At 35.6% G+C, this 26,937-nt stretch overlaps 1 long non-coding RNA gene across 1 annotated transcript in view; it reads right to left on the bottom strand.

The window, feature by feature from the left end:
- LOC102008451 overlaps positions 1–19,544 on the bottom strand; it is a 45,052-nt gene extending 25,508 nt beyond the window's left edge. The window contains exon 1 of the long non-coding RNA XR_001234882.1: positions 19,456–19,544. This is a non-coding gene — a long non-coding RNA (uncharacterized LOC102008451). The remainder of the gene's footprint in view (positions 1–19,455) is intronic.
- Between the last annotated feature and the right edge of the window lie 7,393 nt (positions 19,545–26,937).

Genomic DNA, 26,937 nt, shown 5'->3' with positions numbered 1-26,937 from the left:
TTCTGATTTGCTACCTCTGACAGCCAAAAAAAGTTTTGTTACTCATTTTGAGTATTCATTGTGCCTCGCAGAGCCAATTAACAGTGAATAATGAGATACCACTATGAATGAAGCCAGTCATGGAAAGAGTAGAAAAGAACCTTAAAAACAGCTATTTTAGGTTCACAAATATGTTCAGAGATGCAAAGGAAAACATGGAGATGATGAGGAAAGAAATACTAAGGTATTAAAAACTTCAAATGTAATTTAGAGAAATAAAAAGGCAATATCTGAAATGAAAAATATATAAGATAGGATTAACAGAAAAACATCTCAGAAGAAAATTCAGTGACACTGAAATTGAAATCATAACAATATTAACTATTCAAAATAAGGCTTACAGGAAAAAAAAAACTTGGAAAAAATAGGATGGCAGTGACCTATAGGGCAATATCTCTACATAATTGTAATACTAGAAGGAAGATCATAAAAATTTATAAAAGTATATATATTTTTGAGGAAATGACAGATAAAATTTGTCCACATTTGATAAACGCTATAAACTTAAATCCGTGAATTAAAATAACTTTAAAGAAAGATACAAAGGAGAATCACTCTAAGGTAATACATAATCAAATTGTTGAAAACTAGGGATAAAGAAAAAATCTTAATTGCCTAGATGGGGGAAAAGCACATTGTATTCAGAGTGACCAAGGGAAGGCTGACAGCTGATTCCTATCAGAAACCATGCAGGCCAGAATGTTATGGAAAGGCCTCTTTTAAGTGCTGAAAGGAAAAAAACAAAGCAAAGTAGTCAACCTAGAACTCAGCAAAAAGTGAGGCAAAACATTTCTAAAATGTAAGTAAACTACAGATTTCCTTTCAGATGAGCAAAAGCTGAGAGCATTCATCATCGACAGACCATACACAAAGAAATGTAACAGAAGGGGTGTGGCAGTACATGCCTATAATCCCAACACTCTGGGTGGCTTAGGCAGGATGACCAAAAGTTCAGGCCTAGCCTGGACAATTTAGCAATTTAGGGAGCTCTGGTCTGCAAAATAAAAGATTGAAAAAAAGGATTTAGGGTGTAGCTTGAAGTGAAGGCCCTGATTACAAATGCCAATATTGTGCCCCCCAAAAAGATAATTCAGCATATGAGGTGATTCTGACAGAGGAAAATGAAATCAGATAGATATGGATCTACAACAAGTAATGATCTGTGCTAGAAATAGAAAATACTGTGTACAAACATACAACACACATAAAAGATACAGGTTTCTCATTTTTCATTTCCTTAGAAGTATCTAAACCAATATATCATGACATTTAGAAAATATATAGAATTAAAACATATGGCAATAGTGCATAATTATTATATTTCATTGTAGCTAAAATCAATAACTAAAAAATCAATCAGCCAATAACATTTTTAAATTAATAAACTTTTTGAAAGAGGAAAAAATCAGATGGAATACAAATAAAAAGTGAGACAGTAGATATAAATCAAACAGTATCAATAATTACACTATGGGTAAGTATCATAAACACTATACTTTAAAAATAGATCTTAGATTGGATTTTTAAAAAGTGGAATCTAACTCTGTTATTATAAGATACTTACCTTAAATGGAGATTGGTAAAGTACAAAAATAGAAATATACATCCTGTAAATATTACACAAAAGAAAGCTAGAGTCAATATATTAATATCAGTTAAAGTAGTTTTCAGAATAAGGAATATATTAGATATAAATAGGGACATTTTACAGTAATAAAGAAGAAAATTAATCAAGCAGACATAAAACGCTTGGTGTGCATGCATGTAATAGTAGAACTTCAAATGTATGGAACTAAAGCTAACAGAACTGGAAGGAAAAGAACAGAAACCCACAGTTATACTTGGATATGCTAATGCTCCTTCCTACTAAGTAAAAAAAGAAAAATGAATGTATGAAAACTCTAAAACATCATCAATGAATTAATCTAATTATACATATGGAACATGTCACCCAACAGTAGAAGAATGTCCATTCTTTTCAATGTCAAAGTAACATTCAGCAAGAAAAACTAATATTCTGGGTCAGAAAATACATCTCAAGAAAGTTTTTAAAATGTGATCAGTAGTTAGTATGCATCAGTTCTTAGGTTTGATTCTCAATACAGACAAAAAAAAATACATAGGTATATGAGACTGTTTCCCTGATTACACACATTAAAGGAACTTCTGGGAAGATGGTGGAGGGGTGAACATCAGAGAAACAGCCTCTCTGAGATTTGGTACACAGACACTGGAATATAGCAATGAGAAGAAAAGAAGGAAGGAAATGTGTCCCCAGGACCCAGCCAGGATCTGAAATGAGAACTGAAGCCCATGGAGAGAGTGAGGAGAGAGACTTCTGTGTAGAAGATGGAAGTTGCAGAGGTACTTTCTCCCTGACCCCTGACTCACTGTACGGGAGGGGTGTCTTAAACATGCAGAAACATGGTGAATAACAGTGAACCCAGAGGCCTGCATGGAGAAATCCACCAGTGGAACACAGCAATGGATACAAAGGACTGCAGTGGCTGGTGAGTTATTTGGGTTCAGACATCCCCAAGGAAAGGGTGATTGCCTGGTATCCATTTTGAAGAGGAGCTAACTGCGTTTCAAACCCACAGCAGGTGCAGGCTGGCTCTATCTATTGGCTCCCAATGTCAGGGTAAGGTGAAACCAAGTTCAAGTCAGCAAGATATCAAAGAGCTGAGTTTAAGCCAAGAGGAGTTACACAGAGTATTGCAGGTTGAACTAATTGGGTCCCAGCCTCACAGCCAGAAACCACACTAAACTTCAGTGGAACTAAATGTGCAGGCTTCCTGGGATTAATCAACATGGATCTGGACCCTGTCTACCCACTCTGTCTAGCAGTGATATCAGAGACACATCCTGAAGTAGACATTTTTTTTTCATTCTTCATTTTCCATTTTCCCCCTTTACTTTCCTCATTTTTTTGTTTTTTGTTTTTCTTTGTTGTTGTTCTTGTACCAGGAATTGAATTCATGACCTTGTCTTTCCCCATTTTTTTGTTTTATTTATGCCTCCTTTTCTTGATTGTTCCTTTTTACATGAGCGTGAACATTAGTTCTAGCTTTTCATTGTTGTTCAGTTCTTTGTATCTCATCCTTCTTCTTTCCCTCCTGTCTTCTTCACCACTTTCCCAAAGTTTGTGTGATCTTCCTTTGTCCTCTACCTTCCTTCTAATCTCTTCCTTTCTTCTATTTCTCTATTTTCCTCCCTAATCCCTTTTAAATTTTCTCCCCTGAGGACAAAATCACCCTATTTTTTAAGAATAGGAAAATTTATTGGAAAAAGGAATGGGGAATATGAGTGGGGAATAGATAGCTCATGAGAGAAAGGAGGGGTCCCGAATGGGTTGCCAAAATCACCATACTAAGGGCATATTTACTATATACATTTTTCTACTTTTTTTTATATTTTAATATATAACCAAAAATATAGTTCATGTGGTGAAATGTGGCAAATTAATAATGATCATAGTCTGTCATTTTCTAGGTTGTTTAATGCTATTGTTATTGCTGATTGCACTATTTTAGCCATGGTGATATAACTGTTCTAATCAGCTGTTCTTCCTTGTATGCCAAGACCAAGGTTGCCTAAGGGACATAAACAGTACTATAAGCCAGTGCCAAAGAACCAGCGGCTAGGCCAAATAGGCAGCAACTTCTCATCTCCAATAAATTTGAAGAAGCAGAACCTTTTCAAAACTGAAACACTAGCTACACCTGGAAGGATCCCGGAGAAAAAGTCACCTCCTAAGAATTCTAAATACTAGCAATAAAGCTATCTAGCAGAAACATTTTACAACTATCAAACCAGGAATTAAACTTTAAAAAAACATAGATAATGAGAAGACACTTAAGCAAGGTGCAACCCCAGATTTCCAGCTCATCAAAGGCAAAGCCAAGGGTCAGTAAGGTGGAATGATTCAAAGGCCACACATCTGGACTCTCAAAAATGGTAACGATAGAAGTAACAAAGCTCATGAATGAAGCACTAGAAAAAATCAAATCAGAAATAATTTCTCAGATAATTACAGAGATGTGACCATCATGAAAGACATGCTTAGTGACTCTGGAACAGATAAAGATTAAAAACAAAAATAGAGGAACCTAGGAAAATGATACAAACCATGAATGCCCAACATAAAAAAGAAATGGAATCCATGAAACAGATACAGACAGATATCCAAGAGATTAAAAGTTCCAAAAAAAAGTATATGTAACAGAATTAGCCAATGTGAGGACAGAATATCAGGTACAGAAGACAGGATTGCAGCTAGTGACAATGAAAAGAAAGATTTCTTTAAAAAGGCAAGGGACCATGAAAACTGAACTGAGGAGCTGCTAGATGATGCAAAGAAGAATAACATAAGATTGATTGGAGTCAGGGCTGGGATTTAGCTCAGCAGCACAGCTCCTGCCTTGCAAGCGCAACTTTGTAAGTTTGATTCCCGGTACTGGAGAAAACACAAACAAAAAAAAAAAGATTGATTGGAGTCAATGAAAAAGCAAGAGATGCAAAACAACATAAAAAACTGTTTTCAGAAGTAATGGCAGAAAACTTCCCAAGCATGGATAAGGAATTTGACTTCAGTGAGACATATAGAACTCCAATTAGGTATAGAAAAAAAATCTATACCAAAGCATATAATAGTCAGTATTCCAGAAATTCAACACAAGAACAGAATATTAAAAATTGTTAAGAGAAAAGAAACAACTTACCTATAAAGGAAAGCTCATCAGAATCACAGCAGACTTCTCAACACAAATACTAAAGTCAAGGACAGCTTGGAGTGAAGTATTTCAAGCACTAAAAGAAAACAACTGCTAATGCAGATTGATGCATCCTGCAAAACTATCTTTCAAAATTGATGAAGAAATAAGGTACTTCCATGACCAAAAAACCACTGAGGAAATTCATGACCACAAACCAGCACTCCAAAATGTTCTTAAGGACATTCTAGAAAGACATAATGAGGATTAAAACTCTGTGAACCCCAAAAGAATGAATCCATCAGGCAATGCAAATAATTAAATGGGTTGGGGCAGAACGGGAATCAACAAAGGGAAAATAACATGACAAGGTTAAGTAAATAGTTATCCATTATAATCATCGCTGTAAATAGTCTCAATTCACCAATCAAAAGAAACAGACAGGCAGAATGGATTAAGAAGAGATATTCAACAATATGCTGCATTCAAGAAACACATTTAATTCAAAAGAAATTCATAGACTGAAACAGTCTATGAACAGTGCTCCATGTGATAGGCACCCAGAAAAAAGCAGGGATAGCTATTCTGTTGTAGACAAAGTGGATTTCAACTGAAGCCTGATCAAAAGAGATAAAGAGGGTCACTACATACTTGTAAAGGCAACAAACTGAAAAGATAACAATCATAAACATATATGCACCAAATACCAGTGCACCCAAATATATAAAACAAATATTAACTGACATGAAAAATCAAATAAGCACTAATACCACTGTAATGGGGGCAATCAGTACCCCATCATTACAAATAGACTGATCAATAAGACAAAAAAATCAACAAAGAAATATCAGAACTGAATCAAACTTTTGAACAAATGGATTTATTAGATGTCTGCAGGGTGTTCCATACAACAACATCAGAATATACATTCTTCTCAGCTGGAACATTATCCAAAACAGAGCACATACTAGCTCATAGAACATGCCTAGGTAAATTCAAAGGAATTGAAATTGTCCCATGTATATCCTAAGAGCCATAGTACAAAGAAATTGGAAATCAGTGGCAAAAGAAACCACAAAAGGGGCTGGGGATTTAGCTCAGCGGCAAAGCGCCTGCCTGGCAAGCTCAAGGTCGTGAGTTCGGTTCCCGGTACCGGAGAAAAAAAAAAAAAAAAAAAAAAAAAAAAAGAAAAAAAAAGAAACCACAAAAACTTCATAAACACATGGAAATTAAATAACACCATCCTGAACAACCAATCAGTCAGAGATGAGATTAAAGAACAAATTAGACAGTTTCTAAAATTAAATGATAATGACAAAAAAATATACTAGAAATTATGTGAAACAAGAAAAGCATTTCTCATATGGAAATTTATAGTGATGAATTCCCATATCAGTAAAACAGAGTAAACTGAGATTTAAAAAAACCTAATGCTAAACCTCAAGTTTCTGGAAAAAGAAGAACAAGTGAAGCTCAAAGCTGGGATGAGGGAGGAAATTATCAAGATTGAGCAGAAATTAATACAACTGAGACTAAGAAAATAATACAAAAAAAATGAATAAAAGAGTTGGTTCTTTGAAAGATTAAATAAAATTGACAAACCCTTAGCCAACTTTATCAAAAAAAAATGGAAGAAAAAAAACCCAAATACATGTGATCAGGACACAACAGATCCTGCAGTAATCCTGAAGATCATCAATACCTATTTCAAGAATCTGTATTCTAATAAGATGGAAAACACAAAAGAATACTGCATACATGTAAATTACCAAAGCTAAATCAAAAAGATGTACAACTTCTAAATAAATCAGTATCAGTCAATGAAATTAACAATGTAATCAAAAACCTACAAACAAAGAAAAGCCAAGGTCCTGATGGGTTCACTGCTGAATTCTACAAGAAATTTAGAGAAGACCTAATGCTGCTACTTTACAAATTCTTTAATGAAACTGAAAGAAAAACAATACTCCAAAATCCATCCTGAAAGCAAATATTACCTTGATAGCAAAACCAGAGAAGGATCCAACCAAAAAGAGAACTATAGATTGATCTTCCTAATGAACATAGAGACAAAAACATCAATAAGACGCTAGCAAACAGAAAACAGCAAATCATCAAGAAGATTATACAACATGATCAACTAGGATTTGTTCCAGGGATGCAGGGATAGTTCAACATATGCAGATCAATAAATATAATATGACATATTAAAAGAATCCAGGACAAAAGCAATAAGATCATCTCAATAGATGCAGAAGAAGCGTTTGACAAAGTCCAACACCCATTCACGATAAAAAGCACTAGAGAAAATTGGAATAGATGGTCTTTATCACAATCTAATAAAAGTCATCTACAACAAACCAACAGCTAACATCATACTAAATAGACAAAATCTGAAAGTTATCACTATAAAATCAGGAACAAAACAAGGATGTCTACTATCATCAGTCCTATTTAATATAGTTCTGGAAACAGCCAGAGCCATTAGAGAAAAGAAAGAAATAAAAGCAATAATGATAGGAAAGGGAGAAGTTAAATTATCATTATTGACAGATGGCATGATACTCTACATAGATGATCCCAAACACTCCACCTAAAAACTTTAGATTTAATAACCAAATTCAGTTGCATAGCTGGATACAAAAATTAACACTCGAAAATCAATAGCATTCCTATACACAAATAACAAACACCTTGAAAGAGAAATTGGGGAAACAACACCTTTCACAGTAGCATCTTAAAAACACAAAATACCAAGGAATCAATCTAATAAAGGAAGTAAAAGACCTCTACAGTGAAAACTATAGTACTCTGAAAAAGAAGATTGAAGAGGATATCAGAAAATGGAAAGCTATCCTTGTCCTTGGTTAGTATGAACCAAGATAGTGAAAATGCCCATACTCCCCAAATTGTCACACAGATTTAATTTAATCTCAATCAAAATATCAATAACATATCTCACATAATTAGAGAAAATAATCATCAAATTCATTTGGAATCAGAAGAGACATAGAATAGTTAAGCAATTCTGGACAACAAAGGCAAGGTAGAGGGCATCACAATCCCTGACTTGAAGTTATACTACAAAGCAACTGTGATAAAACAGCTGGTACTGTAGAAAAGAAAACAGAGCCCAGGATCAGTGGAACTGATTAGAAGATGCAGAAACAACTCAGAACATACTCACATATCTTAACAAAGGAGCCAAACACCCTCATTGGAAGAAAGATAGTCTTTTCAATAAATGGTGCTGCCAAAGCTGGATTTCCACATGCCAAAATTAAAACTAGACCCCTACATTTCACCATGCCCTAAATTAAGATTGAAATGGATCAAAGATCTACATACTAAAACAAAAACACTAGATCAGTTGGAATAAAGATTAGATAGGACTTTTAAAGACATGTATGTAGGCAAACACTTTATAAACAAAACCCCAATCACACAGGAACTATTACAAATAATCAACAACTGAGATCTCATTTATTAAAAAGCTTTCACAAGAAACCACCAACAGAATGAAGAGATAACCCTCAGTGTGGGAAAAAACTTTGCCACCTATTCCTCAAAGGACTAATACCTAGAATAAAGAACTAAAAAAAATCAGAACTTCCCCCCAAATTTAATGACCTAATCCAAAAACAGGCATCTGAAATTAATAGACACTTCTCAGATGAAGAAGTAAAAGTGGCAAATAAATATATGAAAAATTGCTTAACATCATTTGTTATTTGAGAGGTGCAGATTAAAACAATGCTGAGATACAATCTCACCCCAGAAAGAATGGCTATTATCAAGACAATCAATAACAAATGCTGATAAGGCTGTGGGGGTTTTCCAACAGGAAAAGGAGTTCTTTTCCATTGTTGGAGAGAGTGCAACCACTGTGGAAATCATTGTAGAAATTCCTCAAAAACTGAAACTAGAGGCTCCATTCAACCCAGCTATTCCCCTTCTTGGTATCTCCCTGAAAGAATCAGAAGCATCATACTACAGTGATTTATGCACACCCATGTTTATAGGGGCACAGTATGTAATAGCTAAATATTGGAAACAGCCAAAATACCCATCAGCCAATGAATATATAAAGAAGATGTGGGTTTTTTTAATACAGTAGAGTACTACTTTGCCATAAAGGATAAGCTTGAGACATTTCTAGCTAAATGTATCCACCTTGAGACCATACTCTTAGGTGACACAAACTGGACACACATGTTTAAATACAGTGTTTTTTTTTCCCCTAAGTGTGAGAAATTGAAAATGTAAATAAAGACCAAAGTGTTTCATAGATATTTGGAAATGGGAAGAAAATGTTCAAATAAGAATGGGAACAAGGGAGAGGGGAGGATGAAAGGAAGGAAGGGACAAGAGTATAGAATGGGAAAAATGGGAAAAAAGCTTTTGTAAATAAGGAGAAGAGTGGATGAAGTTAGGGGAAGGGAATGGGAACAAGGGAAGAAGCAGATATATTATGTACAGGTAGACATTCCCTATGATAAATGTTATTATGTATATCTAAACTGTACCAATAAATAAATAAATAAATGGCATTAAAGTAGAGGTTATTAACCAACAAATACGATGAAAATTCCTATGTACTTGGCAATTAAAAGAAACAATTCTAAATAATGAAGTTATATATGAGATCATGAAACATTTCAAAGATATTTTGAACCAAGTGAAAATGAAAGAATTAAAACCCTATTAGATATAGCTAAATCAGTGTTTAGAGGAAGATTTGTAGTATTCAATGATTATATGAAAAAAGAAGAATGCTCTAAAGTGAATGACCTTACCATACACCTGAAGAAACAAAAAAACAATAAACAAAGAAGACATAACAATAGAAATAATGGTATAAACTAATGAAACAGATAATAAGCAAAACAAAATAAAAACCAATAGACAGATGCTTGGAAAGATCAATCAAATTAATTTTGAAATGGACTCAGTGGGGGGGAGGGTTTCCAATGACTACTATCAAAAATGAAAAAGGAGATGTAATTACAGACGCTAGAAACATTTCTGGATTTTTCTATTTCATATCTCAGTCGCTGTGGTTCCAGGACATATCATTATTTTGATTTCTCATCCTTCACAGCAATCAGTCAACCATCAAGTCCAATCTTTGTAGCATTTTTCTCATCTGTTGACTCTTTTCTCTCATCAAAATCATACTACCTCTTGAATTTTGAGTTGTTTCTCTGCCATAGGTGTGCTCACTCTCCACCTAATTTGTCTCTCTGCTTCTAAAACCACTTCCTAAAGTCCCCATGCAGAAATGAACTTATTAATTCAGTATTATTACACAGTATGTGCTATGTTCCAAATAATGAACTCATCATTGAAGACAAAGATAAAGACAATATTGTTTGTTGTCTAAAATCAGTCCAATGAAAGAAACAGACAATTACATAAGTTTCATTCAGTGTAATCAAGGTACTGTGACGCACACACACACAGCTTACCAACACAAACACACAAGAGGTAATGAACTCTGTCTGAGAGGGGAGACATGTAAAGCTTCAGATGCCATGATGTTTAAACTGCATTATAAATAACAAGCAATTCTCAGGCAAAGGGGACAACACAGACAAAAACACAAACATATGGAAAGCTTGGTATGATGTTTAAAGAATGGTGAATAGTGGATTTTATGGCTTGTGTCTAGATCTTACCCCAAGGCCTCGTGTGATCAGAGATGAGCCTTTTCTGAGGTGGTTTTATCTAAAGTGTGTGATGCTGGGATTAAGGACGTGATGCTGAGATTGATTCATGGTGTGATGTTAGGATTAAGGGTGCCCCACCCTGGGTGTGATAGAATATAAGGGACAGAGAGAGGACTGCTGTGGTTGCTGCTTGTTGGTTTCTGCCTTGCTGCTTTACTGCTTTGCTGTCTTCTGCCTGCCATGAACTGTTTCTCCTCTGTGAGGCCCCTCTGCCATGCCACCCTGCCTTGGAGCCAACCAACTATGAACTGAAACCTCTCCAAACTGTGAGCAACAAGAAACTTCTCCCCTTTTAACTTTTGGTGTCAGGCGTTTTGTTTCAGCGACAAGAAAAGTAACCAATACAGTGGGTAATGTGGGGCTGAGTATAGGGCATTGAGGTGCAAGGTTAAGGTAGACAAGTAGCAAGTGCTAGAGTATAAGGAGCCTGTACACTATGAGGAAGCGTTCAGATTTAGTTTCCTAAGTAATGGGAAGACATTACAAATACTTAACAAGAGACTGACATAATCAAATGTGTATTCTAAAGGAGAATCATTGGCAAATAGGGAATGGAAATAGAGATAGAAAGTGACTAGAGAAAGCAAGACAAATTGGGAACTTTATACAATGGTCCAAGCCAGAAGGTGATAGGTACTTTCTCTACAGTGATCCAAGGAAGAAGATGAACAGGTACCAGGAATGAAGAGACAGACATAAGAAAGTAACTGGGCTTGACAACCAAATGGGATTAAAAAAATGAATGACTCCCATGTTTCTGACTTGACTGAATGTGAAATAGTGGACCCAATAACACAGAAAGTCAGTATACAAGGAAAGGTAAATTACGTTTTTAAAAATCCCAATTTTGACCTTGTTAAGACTAAGGTACTTTTGGACATCCACCCATATGGAGTTATTCAATAGCAGTTAAATACAGTTAGTTAGCAGTTAAATAAAACCTCTATGTGGTATCAGCCTTCCTAAAATATGTTTCAACTGTCATTATTTGTTTATTTTAAAGAGAGCAGTAAATGAGGAAAAAAAAGAACAATAGCAGCATACCAGCATCACAAACAAAAACGAAACAAAGCAAGAACATTAAAAGTGATAAGGGTTTCAAGACAAAATGATAGGAATTAACAGTGGTTGTTATATTACATATTGTTATCTTTAACTACAATGCTCAGATTACCAGATGTAAGCATGGAAGATTGCTAAAACCGTTAAAGAGAATAAAAAATAATTATTAGATAAAACATTAGAGATAATAGTTTCATTAGACAAGATGGTAGGAATTCACCATGGTTGTTCCATTGCGTATTGTTGTTTTCAAGTAAGTTGCTCAGATTACCAGATATAAGCATGCAAAACTGGTCAAAAATCAGACATCAGCAGTACAGTTACCCCATATAGATAGATAGATAGATAGATAGATAGATAGATAGCCTGCCCTCTTTCTTTTTCTTCTTTCCCTTATCCCAGTTGTTCCTTCCTTTGAGCAATTTCTTTCCCTTTCCTATCATCTATTGTACATTTTGAGTTTTACTTATTCTTTCAGGTTCCTACACCAGGGAGACAATATGATGTTTACACATGTGATTCTGATTTATCTCACTTATGAGTATGGTCTCCAGTTGCATCCATTTATCTACGAAAGCCTGGAGTTTATCTTTTGTATAGCTGAGTAATAGTCCATTGCATAAAAATACCACGTCCTTTTTATCCACTCCTCAGTGGATGAGCATTTGGGTTGTTTCCAAGATTTAGCTATAATAAATTGTGCTGCTATAAACATGGGTGCACATATATTGCTGTGGTATGATGTTATTAATTCTTCTGAGAAAATACACAGAAGGTGAAGTGGGACTGGGTTAAGTGGGACTTCCACTCCTAGTTTTGTGAGGAATCTCCAAACTGATTTCCACTGTCACTATACTTTTACTATACTGTCACTATACTTTTACATACTTTTAAGTCATGGCCTTGGAATTCTTCCATAGCTTCCTATTGCCTATGAAATAAAATTCAAATACTTAGATTGATTCTAAACTCTTCTGCATTCTAGATATAATGTACTCCACCAGTACATACTTCTACTCCCTCCCATTGCATATAGCAGTCCTCAGATTGTGGTCTTCGGACTAGCGTGCTCATACTGTCAAAGCTTTGCAATATATGCATCCATGATCACTGACATACATATTTTTCAATTGTTTAAGTACTTTTATTAAAAGCACTATTTTTAGCACACTTTTTTTTTAGTTAGGGTCTCAGTATGTAGTTCAGGCTGGTCTGACCTCACTATGTAGCCCAAGCTGGCCTTGAACTAGCAGTGATCCTCCTGCCTCAGCCTCCCAAGTTCTGGTATTAAAGGCATGCAACACCAAGACTGACACAAATATTCTTAAAAGAGTATGAAATTATAGATTCCTGGTGTGCCTCAAATGATATTTTCTGTAATAAAATTATAAAACAAAATTTGGATTCTTCCATGTTAGTGATAGTGAATTATCATTGTAAGCAAGTCTTTTAGAATTTTCTTTGCAAAAAAAGAATCTCTTAAAAAAAATACCTGCATCTGCAGTGTAGAATCAGACAACACACTAATGTGGATACTATTTTAAGGAATGTATGATTAGTGACAGCCAGTTGTTTCCAGAACTCTTACTGGAACTGCAAGATGTCTACCCTTTCCATCTCAGAGAGGCAGTTTTCTTGTCTTCCAACTAATCCTCCACTGTGGTATTTGACAACTTTCACTCCATCTCCCCACATTTGCCTAAACTTATGATTAAGTTTTATAACTATATCAATATCTGTGTCTGTATCTCTATTGCTAACTATATATAATTTATTATTATAATATCTACCTTTCTCAATAAAGCTTTTGCATCAAACTACAATCTTCTTTTCTTTTACTAATGAACACTCAGAGGGAAAAAAGTCATTTCTACTTGAAGTATTCTCTCATTCCTTAGTGCCCTGCAGTATGAAGAAATTTGCACTGGATTGAAGATTGTCCTCCAAAAATTCATGTCTACCTGAAACTGTGAATGTGATCTTATTTGGGACCAGGGTCTTTACAGATGAAATCAAGTTAAAATAATGTTATATTGGATCAGATTAAATCCAGTGTCTGGTTCCTAACAAGAAGAGGGAAATTCACACACAGAGACACAGGGGGAAAATGGCCACATGGAGAAGGAGACAGAAATTGAGATGATGCAGCTGTAAGCCACAGAACAGCAGAGACTGACTAGGACTGCCTCCAACGGCCAGAATGTGGAAAAGGCAAGAAAGGACACCTTAATCTCAGGCTTCTGTCCTCCAGAACAGTAAGAGAAGAAATTCCTGTTGTTTTTAAGGCAACAACAATTTGTTGTAATTTGTTACTAGGAAACTAGCATATCTTCCTACAGAAAATGCACAAAATGCAGTCCCTTTGTATCCCATATCTTCCCTGGCTGTAGGAAGTCTTAACCTTACCTTTTACAGTAAAATTCCTGCGCTGGATTTTCAGATTCCACCAATTCCTCGGCAGTTCCTTCCCATCCTCACCTTATTGGGAATTTAATCGAAAGCCCCTTGTCTTCCTCTACATTCCTTGCCCCACAGGGACCACTCCTACTGGTGTGATTTCAATCATGGCTTCTTGGTAGATAACTCTAACCCTAAATATTATACTGTCACCTACTTTTGAGTTTTACATCCTACATTTTTAATAACAGTCATTTTTAACTCTGTATGTTATTTTTTATTTTTACAGGTGTTTTTCTAGCAAGAGCTACACAGTCGGTATATGTGCTAAGCACTTTCTGTATATTAACTTACTAAGTATTCTCAACTTTATGAGGTTGTTACTCTTATTATTCTCAAATTTAAAGATGTGAAAGCTGTGCTAGGAACTCAGTGGTTAAATAACTTGCTCTCGGCCAGATGTGGTGGCACACGCCTCTAGTCCCAACACTCTGGAGGCTGAGGCAGGAAGATCATTGTCAGTTTGAGAGCAACCTGGGCTACAAAGTGAGCTCAAAGCCAGCCTGAGCTGCATAGAGAGACCTTGTCTCAAAAAGACAAAAAACAAAAAAAACTTGTTCAACCTCCTGAAGTCAGTGAGCACTACAGTTAGGACACAAAGTCACTACAGTGAGTCTTAGGGATCTCTTTGAGAATTTGGTGAAAAACATGGTCATTCTTCAGAAAAAATATATGAAGTGTCTCATAAATTTTAATGACTTAGAAGTTCACTTACGGATGCTGGGTAAAGAATAACTATATTGGAATGACTTGACTCACTACAAAAGTACTAGTTGCAAGAAAAAAACAGCCAGATTCAACAATCTAATATTTTAACTGATTTTATTCTATAGAAACATAATTTATGCTTCTAGCAAATGGGTATGTCTTTATCATAGACTAGTGAGCATTATTAACTAAACCTTGAAGGAAAGACAAAGTATGTAAGGAAATATAATCCAGTGTGCTAGTTATAACCAGACCCATACATTTCTGTGGGTTGTGGAGAGTAAAATAAAAGGATAGACATGAACAAAGAAATCATATTTTTAGAAAAACAATATAACCAGGGCTTTCAAAGTCCATGTAAAGGATAATTGAGGAGTTTCTAATGTTAGGCAGTAGAACTCTCGGACAGTAATAGAGGAAAAGGAAAAACTTGTCCAAGTTTAAAGACTGATTAGGTAAAGGTAGAGAGGGAGGAATTAAGAGCAGCTTGGAGCTTTCTATGGATGGTTAGGTAAAGAGATACAATAATTGTGGTAGGTAACAAAAAAGATAGGACTTGAGGTAGAAAAAAGCAAAACAAAAATTGTATTTGCTCATATTTAAAATAGAACTAAGACATCAATGTGGAGATGTCTAGTAGTTGGAAATGTGATTAAGAGTTTAATAAACAGACCAGGTTAAATATGCAGGAGTCAAAGATACAGACATAGTTGAAGAAATTAAGTGGGTGAATTATAAAAAGAGAGCTCACAGAGGGTGGCACTGTCTCTATCCGGCATTTCTAGAGGAGGCTTGATATGGACAGCATTACGGGTGACATGCAAAGACTGTTGGCTCCATCCAGAAAAGCAAGAGTGGTGGCTGAGTTGTGAAAAAAAGAACCTATTCTGGCGTGTCCTCCCTTATGAAGCCAAACATACCTACCACCTGAAGATCACTGTCAGTTGAAATCCTATATTAAAAAAATTTTAGCTCGTCTCTTCCTGGTAATCAGCAACATCTTCCTAGAAAACTGTCATACAAAGTTCAGTCTCTTGGCACATTTAGCTGATGACTTGAGTGTCTAACTCCAGGCTTCACCAGATGTGCATGGTCAAAGATGCTCTTATTTATATTATTCTGTGACAGATCTAAATCTCCTGAACTTAATACCAGTAATTTGTCTCCCAATTTGTAAATCACTTGGCGCTACTGGTCAATTCAGAAGATAAACGCACTGAAATCATTTTTGGTTTCCTGAGCAGGGAGCTTTTTTTTTTTTTCTCATATCATGAAGCAATAAAGAAAGAAAAGGATTTTCTCTTTTCATATTTGCTGAAGCCATTTGTAATTGAATAAAGTCAGTAACAGTTTATAGAAATTTTCTCCATCAAAGAACATTGTCATTAACTTGGATTTAAGACAGGTGGCCAGCATAAGTTCAGGTGTGGTCTATATCCTTCATAGGCATAAGGCAGTAATTGGAAGAAAATGTTCTAATCCTATTATAACTCTTCAATCTAAAATGGAATTATTATATATAGTACATATATAAAATAAAGAAACAGTTTAGACCTTTATAAAAGAAACAAAGTCAATGTTATAGATTATAGAGAGGTATTTCTTTCCCATTTGATTTAGCATGAGTAGAAATAGAAAATTCACTGCAACTTCTTGCTATTAAAGTAGACTTTAAAAAAAAGAGAGAAAAAAGTACGATAAATAAAATGTTGAAAGATTTATAATCAGAGGCCTTTAGAAGACTAGAACAAATAGGGTGTATATTCACATGTGTGTGTGTGTGTGTGTGTGTGTGTGTGCGTCTAAAAAGTTTTATTTTAAGGAGCTGGCCCACAGGCCAGCTGATTGTAGGGACTGGCAATCTGAAACCTTGTAGTGTAGGTAAGCCTGAGATTTTTAGGATGAGCCATCAGTAGACCAGAAATTTAGAAACTTGAGCAGGAGTCAAAGCTGCAGTCTTAAAGCAAAATGTCTTTTCTAGGAAACCAGTTTTTTGTCCTTACTTGAGGCCTGCCACCTTACCTTCTAAGTCCACTGATTACAGCTGTTAACCACATCTACAAGTGTTTTCACAGCAGCGCCCACAGGAGTGTTTGATTAAACAACTGCAGACTACAGCCTAGCCAAGGTAACACTTAAAAGTCGCCATCATAGGCACAAAGACAGATCCAACATTCAACGGGAAAACGAAGCCTGCAAATACTGACAAGTGGGCAGGGTTCCCAGATGCCAAAAATGTAGATACCGGAGTGACAGTGTCGAGCGCTATCAAGGGACACATGAAATAAGACCTAAACCTGTTCATGGACTTTGCTGTTTGGTAGTTAACTGTGACCTGGCAAGGTCTGTTTGGTGGTGTTTGGGAGAGGGGGTGGCTTGCAGTCCGTTGAAAGTGACAGAGTAGAAGCAAACAGATGAGTAGAGTATGTTTTTGTAACAAAAATAATTGAAATGTTCCAAAGAGTGTTTCCCTTTCTTCAGCGAGTCTGCCGGAGGCTGAAACTGTGCGAGGGGCCAGTTTCAGCGGGCCAGTTTTAGACCTTTATAAAAGAAACAAAGTCAATGTTATAGATTATAGAGAGGTATTTCTATAGATGTAGATGTGGTTAACAGCGTGACCAGAAACAGGTGCGGTCATGCTGTTTAGGTGCCGTTAGCTTCGTGTCACAGACGACAGTTAGACATTATATAAGCAACACTGCCAGTACTTGTAGGAGCTACAAGAGCATTTATAGAAAAGCTTTAATGCTTTGTAGAAAGAAATGCCAATACAATCTTTATGAAATAGTTTTACTTTAAAAATAAGTTATAATTCAAAGACCTTTCTTGTATTGGGAAAATCAAACCATGCCTAGTTTTGTTAAGTTTGGGTGACTGAGAACAAACACACTTAATAATAAAAGTACGGGCTGGGGATTTAGCTCAGTGGCATAAGCGCCTGCCTGGCAAGCGCAAGGTCCTGAGTTCGATCCCCGGTACTGCAAAAAAAAAAATAATAATAATAATGAAAGTGCATTTGCACTTGATACAAATAGATGTATAGAATTATTTCACCATGGTAATGGCATAGAACTTAAAGTTGTTGATTATCCAAGTACACATTCATTTGTCTCTAATGACCTCAAGGAAAAGTATTGTTAGGAATGAAAATGCCATCCAAAATACACGAATTTCACAATTGGCAGAAATTTACTGGACATATCTTTTTTGTTGTTGTTCATTTACACAGCCCTGTCTGCCTTCTTTCCTACTCTCCCTCACTTCTCTGCCCAGTCTGTTTCACTCATAGTAAACTTACAGCTTCCTCACCTCTCAAATGCAGTTGAAGTCTTTTAGCATAATTCCCTGAAACGGGTGTTTACTTGCAGTCTGCACAAGGGACCCACCCTTGGCTGGTCCCTTCTTAAGGCCAAAGAATGTTATATTCACCCACTGTGTCCCTCATGCACAATGGGGCCTGGCTCAAAATAGGAGCTCAGTGACTATCAGTTGAAATAACAATTAAATGAATGAATAACAGACATGTAATCTTAATAAATTCTCAGAAAAAAATCTTATATGTTTCTCTTAACTAAAAATATATGAACAAATTATTTGGACCTCTCTGTGGCTAATTAGGGGGATTCTTCCAGCATTCAGAGAAAAGTCATTGTATCTACAAATTAAAATAAAAATATTTTAAAATATCTGTTTAAGCTAGGATTGGGATAGAGTACCTTTGTTCCATTTATAAGCTAATATTAGGCGTTAGGTTTTGTTGTTGATGAAAATTATAATAAATAATTCTACAGATCCACTATGTGCATATATTTTGGTAAATGGGCTGCCTTTTGTTTTTTCTGTAACTCATTTAAAAGCAAGGGATTGGGGCTGGGGATTTAGCTCAGCGGCAAAGCGCCTGCCTGGCAAGTGCAAGGTTGTGAGTTTGATTCCTGGTACCGGAAGAAAAACAAACAAACAAAAGAAGGGAGGGACTAAATCAAGTAAAATGATTTGAAAGAGGCAGGAATAACACTTTTTTCAAGGCAAAAGTAAAAAAAAAAATACTGTCCAGAAGTACAGTCAAGGTCAAAGTGCCTCTGAAATAAATAGTGACAGAACATCTTTTTTGTTTGTTTGTTTGTTTGTTTGTTTTTCTTCCGGTACCAGGAATTGAACTCACGACCTTGTGCTTGTCAGGCAGGCACTGTGCTGCTGAGCTAAATCCCCAGCCCCTGTGACAGAGCATCTTAACAAGCAGAAAGATGAAAAGATAGTGCAGGAAGGGCCTTGTCATGGCTGAAAGTGTCTTAAGAGTTCCCCCAAATGGAGACTAAGGCTTGGCTTCCCAAGGAGGGCCCTGCAATTTTTCCCCCTGGCTGGCAGTACCAGCTGCTCCTCCCCACCTCCACCCAGCATCATCGCCTGCAGCAGGCTCTCCTGGCCCTGAACAGTCGCGCTCAACCTTGAACTCTTACTATTAGTAATCGGTGTGCCCACATTAAACACCTGTTAGGTACAGAAGAAAACTCTAAGGGTTTTTATCAAGCAGAATTGATCACTTTTTAGCCTTAGGTCTGTAGTCAAAACATTGGCTGTGCATATCCTGTGCAAAATATCATCTAGTGTGGCCAGCAGAATGGAATAGTAATACAATCCTCCTTGAGAAAATTATTAGTTTATTTTGTTCCTTTCACCAGGACTCAGCCAGACAATTCTCCAATACCAATATACATTTGCTTGACTTTGGGGATAAAGAGAAAAGTTACCAGTGAAGTTCTTTGACACTCGAGGATTCACGTCTCACTCTACGTTTCTTTTTGGTCACATCCATAAGAAGGCACGATAACACAGTGGCTGAAAGCTTTGCAGTCAAATGTAATCATGGTCAGATTTTAGAACTAAACACTATATATTTTAGTTTCATCACTAACAAGCCATATATATACAAGCCATATATATACTGTAGCAATATATATCCATCTAACACGGGTCTTAGTACTACAGGGGTACCTGGATTCACAAACACTTGTTGGTGAATCATTTGGTTCACAAACAGAAGCACTTGGTAAAATTTTGTGTTTGTTTGCAAATTCTGCACTGGGTAACAGTCATGACCTCAGCCATCTTCCCTAAACAAACGTAAAAGTGGTCATCTTTTCCAGGCTTGCGGAACGAATTAAGTATGTGAACCAAGATACCAGAGTCTATGGAAGACAACCAGAAATGCTACTGATTATTTTTAATGGAACATTTCATCTAAACCTCTCATTTAATACATAACCATGAGACTCTGAAAGAATGTCCAAGGCCAATAAATATAGCTAGCAATAAAGTCAGGAATAATTAAGCTTTACTCTGAGAAATAAGCATTTTAGAGAGCATGCTAATATATTTATCATATATTTCATAATAGTCCAAGCATTCAAAAAATTTAATTAGTTGATACTACTTCTACTACAATTGTGGTTTACAAGGCCACAATTTTCTCTATTTCCTGCACAAACATCAGTTCTGTCTCACAGGTAGCACTTAACCTAATTGTTTCCTTTGCTTTTCACTGGAACAGTTTTCTTTTACACTGATCGTTCCAGGAAAATATACTTGTTTTAGTATATTTCAATTGCCTTTCAGTTTACTTTCTCTGTCGTCCTTTGTTTCTCTACTTTTTTCCTGTGCTACTCTTCAAAATACAGGGACACGGTCCTTTTCCCTGCTTTTGAGGAGTGTACTGCACTGACTTACCCTCACTTTTCTCCTGGGTTCATCTCCAGTTTTCAGCATCGATGGATAAGACAGATAGAAATGTGACTGAACTGACCAACGGGCCAGCCCTTGGCTTCCATAGTACCTGAGTGAAACAAAGGAAGTACAGGGATGATAAGTAGGCCTGTGTTTCCAAGGGGCAGCCGAAGTGCCAAAGCCCTAGGCCTCACTGCAGTGAATAATCCAAGAGGCCTTTTTGTATTTAACTCTATAAATCTTGAGCTGCTTTTTCATCTATCTCTTACCGATCTCTGAAACACAGGTACTGTGGAAAGAGCTTAAGTTTTGGAGTAAAAAGAAGAAAACTGGGTTCTACCACTTACTAGGTTTGTGCTCTTGATTTCATTTCTTCACCCCTTCTAAACCTCAACATACTAATTTGTGAAAGACCTTAAACCTATTTACTGGGATTATGAGTATTTTAAGAGTTAACTGAAAAATGAACATAAAACTCTTAATAACAGGCTCTTAGGATCTCCTGTGATCCTAATTTTGATGTGACAATTCTATATCCTTTACTTTTCATTATTTAATTATAGGAATTTATGATGAAAGTAAATTGGATGGGAAATGGTTGAGTTATTTTTACATGAGTAATTTCCACTTGGAAAAAATGTTTTTGATCATATCCCATCATTTGAGAAAATGTGATATATGTTAAATTCAATATATAATGAATACAGCATTATTAGTAACTAAAATGTTGAGCAAGAAATTTGTTGAATTAATCTTAGGAATGCTTTGATTGTAATTTTTGTATACACTGAATTAGTAAATTCAGGTTGTGGAATTCACAGATCTTAACTGTAAAACTGGATAGGTCTAGACAAGTTTATGTTCCTATATAACCAGCAACCAGTCACAATTATCATTTCAGGAAGTTCTAGAAAAACTTTCTAGGAAAGGCTTATGCCCTTTAGGCAATAGCTACTCTACCACCATAGATTAGTTTCAAATAAACAGTATTAAACAATATGTGTTTTGTTTGGTTTTATTTTGTTTGAGATAGGGTCTCACTATGCAGTTCAGGCTGGCCTTGAACTCACTTTGTAGCCCGGGCTGGCTTCCAACTCACAACAATCCTCCTGCCTCAGCCTCCTGTGTGCTGGGATTACACGCATAAGGAAACATACGTGGCCTAAACAGTATGTATTCTTTTTGTCTGGCTTCTTTTGATCAATGTTTCTGATATTCGTCCATTTTTCAATGTGTATCACTAGTTCATTTTTAAATTGCTTATAGTACTTTATTGTGTGACTATTCATAAATGGATTTTTAAAAATCCATTCTCCTTTAGATTGTGTTGAGTAAAAATTATAGAAAGTCATTGTTTTGGACAAGGATTCAACACAATGAAAATCAAAATAGAGTCACCAAGGCTAAAGTGCAATAATCCCAAACTAAGGTGTTCTCAGATTTCCTGAGAATTCATGAGAGGTAACAATCAAATTCCCCAAACAGGTTGGTTTCAACTGACATGAATACAGTTCTCTCTGCTTTAATTACCAAAAAAGTAGCCTGAAGTTATTTTTCCTTTTTTCTGTCTCCTTATCTCCGCTTTACAAGGACAGGAACTCTGAAATAGCCAGTCCCTGGGTTGTTTCCACTTTATTCAGCTCTTTTCTGTCTATAAAGCCAATCTCCCCTGCTTATGGAAACCTTTACTCCATCTCAATGAATCTCTCAGGTTCCAGAATTGCAAGTAAAGCCAATTAAGAAATGTAAACTGAATGCGTTGTAGTCTTGTTGTCGATGGACATTTAGATTGTTTCCACTTTGAGGCTACTGTGAGTAAAACTGATACAAATGCTCCGTGTAAGGCTTTTGGTGAGCTTATGTGTAAATTTCTCTGGATAAATTCTAGGAGTTAAATGGCTGAGGTCACAGGGTATGTTTATGTTTCACAGTAGGTCTCTAAATTCTTTATCATTTTGCACTGTATCATTTTGCATCAGCAGTGTATGAGAGTTTCAGGTGCTCCTCATCGTTTCTAGTATTTGGTAATGTTTTTAACTTCAGCTATCCTGATATGTATAAAGTGATACCATATTGTAACCTTAATTTGTATTTTTCTAAATTAATGATGCTGATTACATTTTCCTGTGCTTATTAGTCATGAATAAATATTCTTTGGTGGAGTGTCATTCAAATTTTTCTTTAGATTGAGATGTTTTATTTAGTCAGATTATTTATTTGGGTATGAGGGGTTTTTTGGATAGATATCCACATTTTGAATATTTTCGCTCCATGTGTGGTCTGATTTTTGCTTTTTAATATTAAAAATTTTGAGCAATTTTTAATTTTTATGAAATCTAATCTATCATTTTTTTCTTTTAAAATTAGTCCTTTTTTCCATCTTCTGTAAGAAAATTTAAAAATCTGTTAGCTTCAAAAATAAGCTAATGGAAAATAATTTATTTCAACTATAAAACTATTAAAATTCGGCAATTCATTTGTCACAAATTTCAGCCGGGTGTGTTGGTGCATGCCTGTAATCCTAGCACTTAGGATGCTGAGGCAGGAGGATCGTTTCAAGTTCGAGGCCAGCTTGAGCTCAAGGCCAGGTCAAGGCCAGAACTACATAGTGAGATTCTGTCTCAAAAAGAAAAAAAAAAAACAAATTTTATTCTCAACAAGGAAATTATCATATCTCAGAGTTTGCACTATTTTTTAATTTAAAAGAGAATAAAAATTGAAAAACATTAAATACAATATAAAATTTCAAAACAAGATAACAGGAAATCAACAATGGTTGTTATACTGCATATTGTTGCCTTCAAAGTAGTTGTTCAGATTACTAGATATAAGTATGCTCTACTGGTCAAAACAATAGCAAAAAATGTTAAGCATTAACTGTTATTTTCACTAAATAGAAATTAGTATTACAATTATCTTAGCGCTATATATATATATATATATATATATTCTCTTATATATATATATTCTCTTTTATATATATATATATATTCTCTTTTCTTTTCTCCTTTCCCTCATCCCAGTTGTTCCTTCTTTTTCAGGAATTTCCTTCCCTTTCACAATATCTATTGTACTTTTTGGATTTTGGTTACTCTTTCAGTTTATTACACTAGGGAGACAATGTGACGTTTACAAATGTGGGTCTGATTAATTTCACTTATGAATATTGTCTCTAGTTGCATCCATTTACCTATAAAAGTCTCAAGTGTATTTTTCTTTATAGCTGAGTAATACTCCATTGTATAAAAATTCCACGTTTCTATCTAGTCCTCATTTGATGGGCGTTTGCATTGTTTCCAAGTTTTAGCTCTGAATAGTGCTGCTATAAACATGGGTGCACATGTATCGCTGTGGTACGATGTTTTCAACTCTTCTGGAAAAATATGCAGAAGGAGAATAGCTGGGTCAAATGGGACTTCTAATTTAGTTTGTTGAGGAATCTCCACACTGATTTTCACTGTGCTTGTACCAGTCTACACTCCCACCAACAGTGGGGAAATGTTCCTTTCTCCCCACAGCATTGCCAGCATTTGTTATTGAGCTCACTTTGTAGCCCAGGCTGTTCTTGAACTTGCAACTTGCAACGATCCTCCTGCCTCAGCCTCCCAAGTGCTAAGATTACAGGTGTGTACCACCATGCTAGCAACAGCCATTCTTTCTGAGGTGAGATGGAGTCTCACTGTTGTTTTAATTTTCATTTCTCACGTGACCAATGCTGTTAAACATTTTTTATATATTTATTTGCCATTTGTATTTCTTCATCTGAGAAGTGTGTATTCATCTCAGATGCCCATTTTTGGAGTGGGTTTTAGAATTTGGGGGGCCTGATTTTTTTAAAATGCTTTATATATTCTAGAGAGAAGTCCTTTCTCTGAGGAACAGTGGAATAAAAATTTTTCCCAATTCATGGGTTTTCTTTTTATTCTGTTGATGATTTCTTTTGATGTGCAAAAACTTTTCAATGAGATGAGGTCCTAGTTGTTGATTCTTTGAAGTATTTCCTGTGCAGTTTGGTTTTTGTTCATGAACTCTCTGTCTACCCCTATGTCTTCAAGATTTCTACCTATATTCTCTTCCAGTAGATTTAGTGTTTCTGTTTTAATATTTAGATCTTTGATCCATTTTGACTTTAGTTTAGTGCGTGGTGATAGCCATGGGTCTAGTTTTAGTCTTCAGCATGTGGAAAGCCAGTTTTTCTAGCACCATTTTTAAGGAGGCTTTCTTCTAGTGAACATATTTGGTCCCTTTGTCAAAGATAAGGGGGCTGAGTATGTTTGTAGTTATGTCTGCATCTTCTAATCTGTTCCACTTATCCTCAGGTCTATTTTTTGCCAGTACCATGCTGATTTTATCACAGTAGATTTCAGTATAATTTCAAGTCAGGGATTGTGATGCCTCCTGCTTTGCCTTTGTTGTCCAGGTTTGCCTTTGCTATTCTAGGTCTCTTCTGGTTCCAGATGAAGTTTAGGAATGTTTTCTCTAGATTTGTGAGGTATGATAATGTTACTTTGATTAGGATAGTATTGAATGTGTGTAACAGTTTTGGGAGTATGACCATTTTCACAATCTTGGTTCTTCCTATCCATGAGCCTGGAATATCTTTCCATTTTCTGAAATCCTCTTCAATCTCTTTTTTCAGAGTACCATAATTTTCACTGTATAGATCTTTTACTTTCTTTGTTAGATTGATTCCTAAGTATTTCAGTTTTTTGGATGCTATTGTGAAGGGTATGGTTTCCCTAATTTCTCTCTCAATGAGTTTGCTGTTTGTCTACAGGAATGCTATTGATTTTTGAGTGTTAACTTTGTATCCAGCTACATTACTGTATTTGGTAATTAAAATAAAAGTCCGTTTGGTGGAGTTATTGGGGTCTTCTATGGAGAGTATCATGTGATCTGTGAATAATGATAATCTCACATCTCCCTCTTCTATGTTTGTTCCTTTTATTTCTCTCCCTTGTCTAATTGCTCTGGTTAATATTTCCAGAACTATATTGAAAAGGAGTGGACAGTGGACATCCTTGTCTTGTGTCTGATTTTAAAGTGAAAGCTTTCTGGTTTTGCCCATTTAGTATGATGTTGGCTGTCAGTTTGTCATAGATGGTTTTGCTCAGATTGAGGTAAAGACCATCTATTCCAATTTTCTGTAGAGTTGCTATGATGAATGAGTGTTGGACTTTATCAAAAGTTTTTTCTGCATTTATTGAGATAATCATGTGATTTTTGCTTTGGTTCTGTTGATATGGTGTATTACATTTATTGATTTGTGTCTATTGAACCATCCCTGCATTCCTGGGATGAATCCCACTTGGTCATGATGTATACTCTTCTTGATGATTTGCTGCATTCTATTTGCTAGTATCTCATTGAAGATTTTTGCATTTATGTTCATCAGGGAGACTGGCATGTAGTTCTCTTTTTTGGTTGGGCCATTCTCTGGTTTTGGTAGCAGGAAAATACTTGCCTCCAGGAATGAATTAGGGAGAATTGCTTCCCTTTCAATTTCATTAAAGCATGTGAGAAGTATTGGTATTAAATCTTCTCTAAATTTCTTGTAGGATTCAGCTATGAATCCATCAGGACCTGGGCTTTTCTTTGTTGGCAGGTTATTAATTACATTTCAATTTCATTGACTGGTCTTGGGTTACTCAGGATTTTTATATCTTCTTGATTCAGCTTTGATAATTCATATTTGTCTATGTATCTCTCCATTTCTTCTGTGTTTTTGTCCTATGATAGTCAAGATTTTCAAAGAAGGTATTGATGATCTTCTGAATTTCTACAGGATCTGTAGTGATTTCACCCTTTTTATTCTTTATTGCATGAATTTGAGTTTTTCTTTTCTTTTTTGATAAGGTTGACTAGGGGTTTATCAATTTTACTTAATCCCCAAAGAACCAACTCTTCTATTCATTAATTCTTTGTATTGGTTTCTTTGTCTCAGATGCATTAATTTCTGCTCTGGTCTTTATAATTTCCTGCCTTGTTTGGGCACTGGGCTTAACTTACTCCTTTTTCCTAGAATCTTGAGGTGTTTATTTGTGTTCATGCTATTTTTCTGATATAACAATTGACCACTACAATTTCCCTCTGAGGACTGCATTCATTGTGTCTCACAGGTTCTGGTAAGTTGTATCTGCATTTTCATTTGATTGTAAATCGTGTTTAATTTCTTGTTTACTTTTATCTGTGATCCATTCGTTGTTCAGGAGGGTGTTATTTAATTTCCATGCATTTATGGACTTTTTGTGACTTCTTTTGTCAATAATGTCCAATTTCATTGCAATATGGTCAGCTAATATGCATGGGATAATCTCAATTCCTCTGCATTTACTTAAGCATGTTCTATGTGCTAGTATATGGCCTGTTTTAGAGACCATCCTGTGTGCACCTGAGACAAATGTGTATTCTGATGTTGTTGAGTAGAACACTCTGTAAAGTTCTACTAAGTGCATTTGTTCACAAGTTTGGTTCAGTTGTTATTTCTTTGCTGATTTTTCGTGTAGTTG

This window comes from Chinchilla lanigera, unplaced genomic scaffold, assembly GCF_000276665.1.
Source record: "Chinchilla lanigera isolate Chin_1 unplaced genomic scaffold, ChiLan1.0 scaffold00034, whole genome shotgun sequence".
NCBI classification, from domain to species: domain Eukaryota; kingdom Metazoa; phylum Chordata; class Mammalia; order Rodentia; family Chinchillidae; genus Chinchilla; species Chinchilla lanigera.
This window is presented reverse-complemented; position numbering and strand designations above follow the sequence as displayed.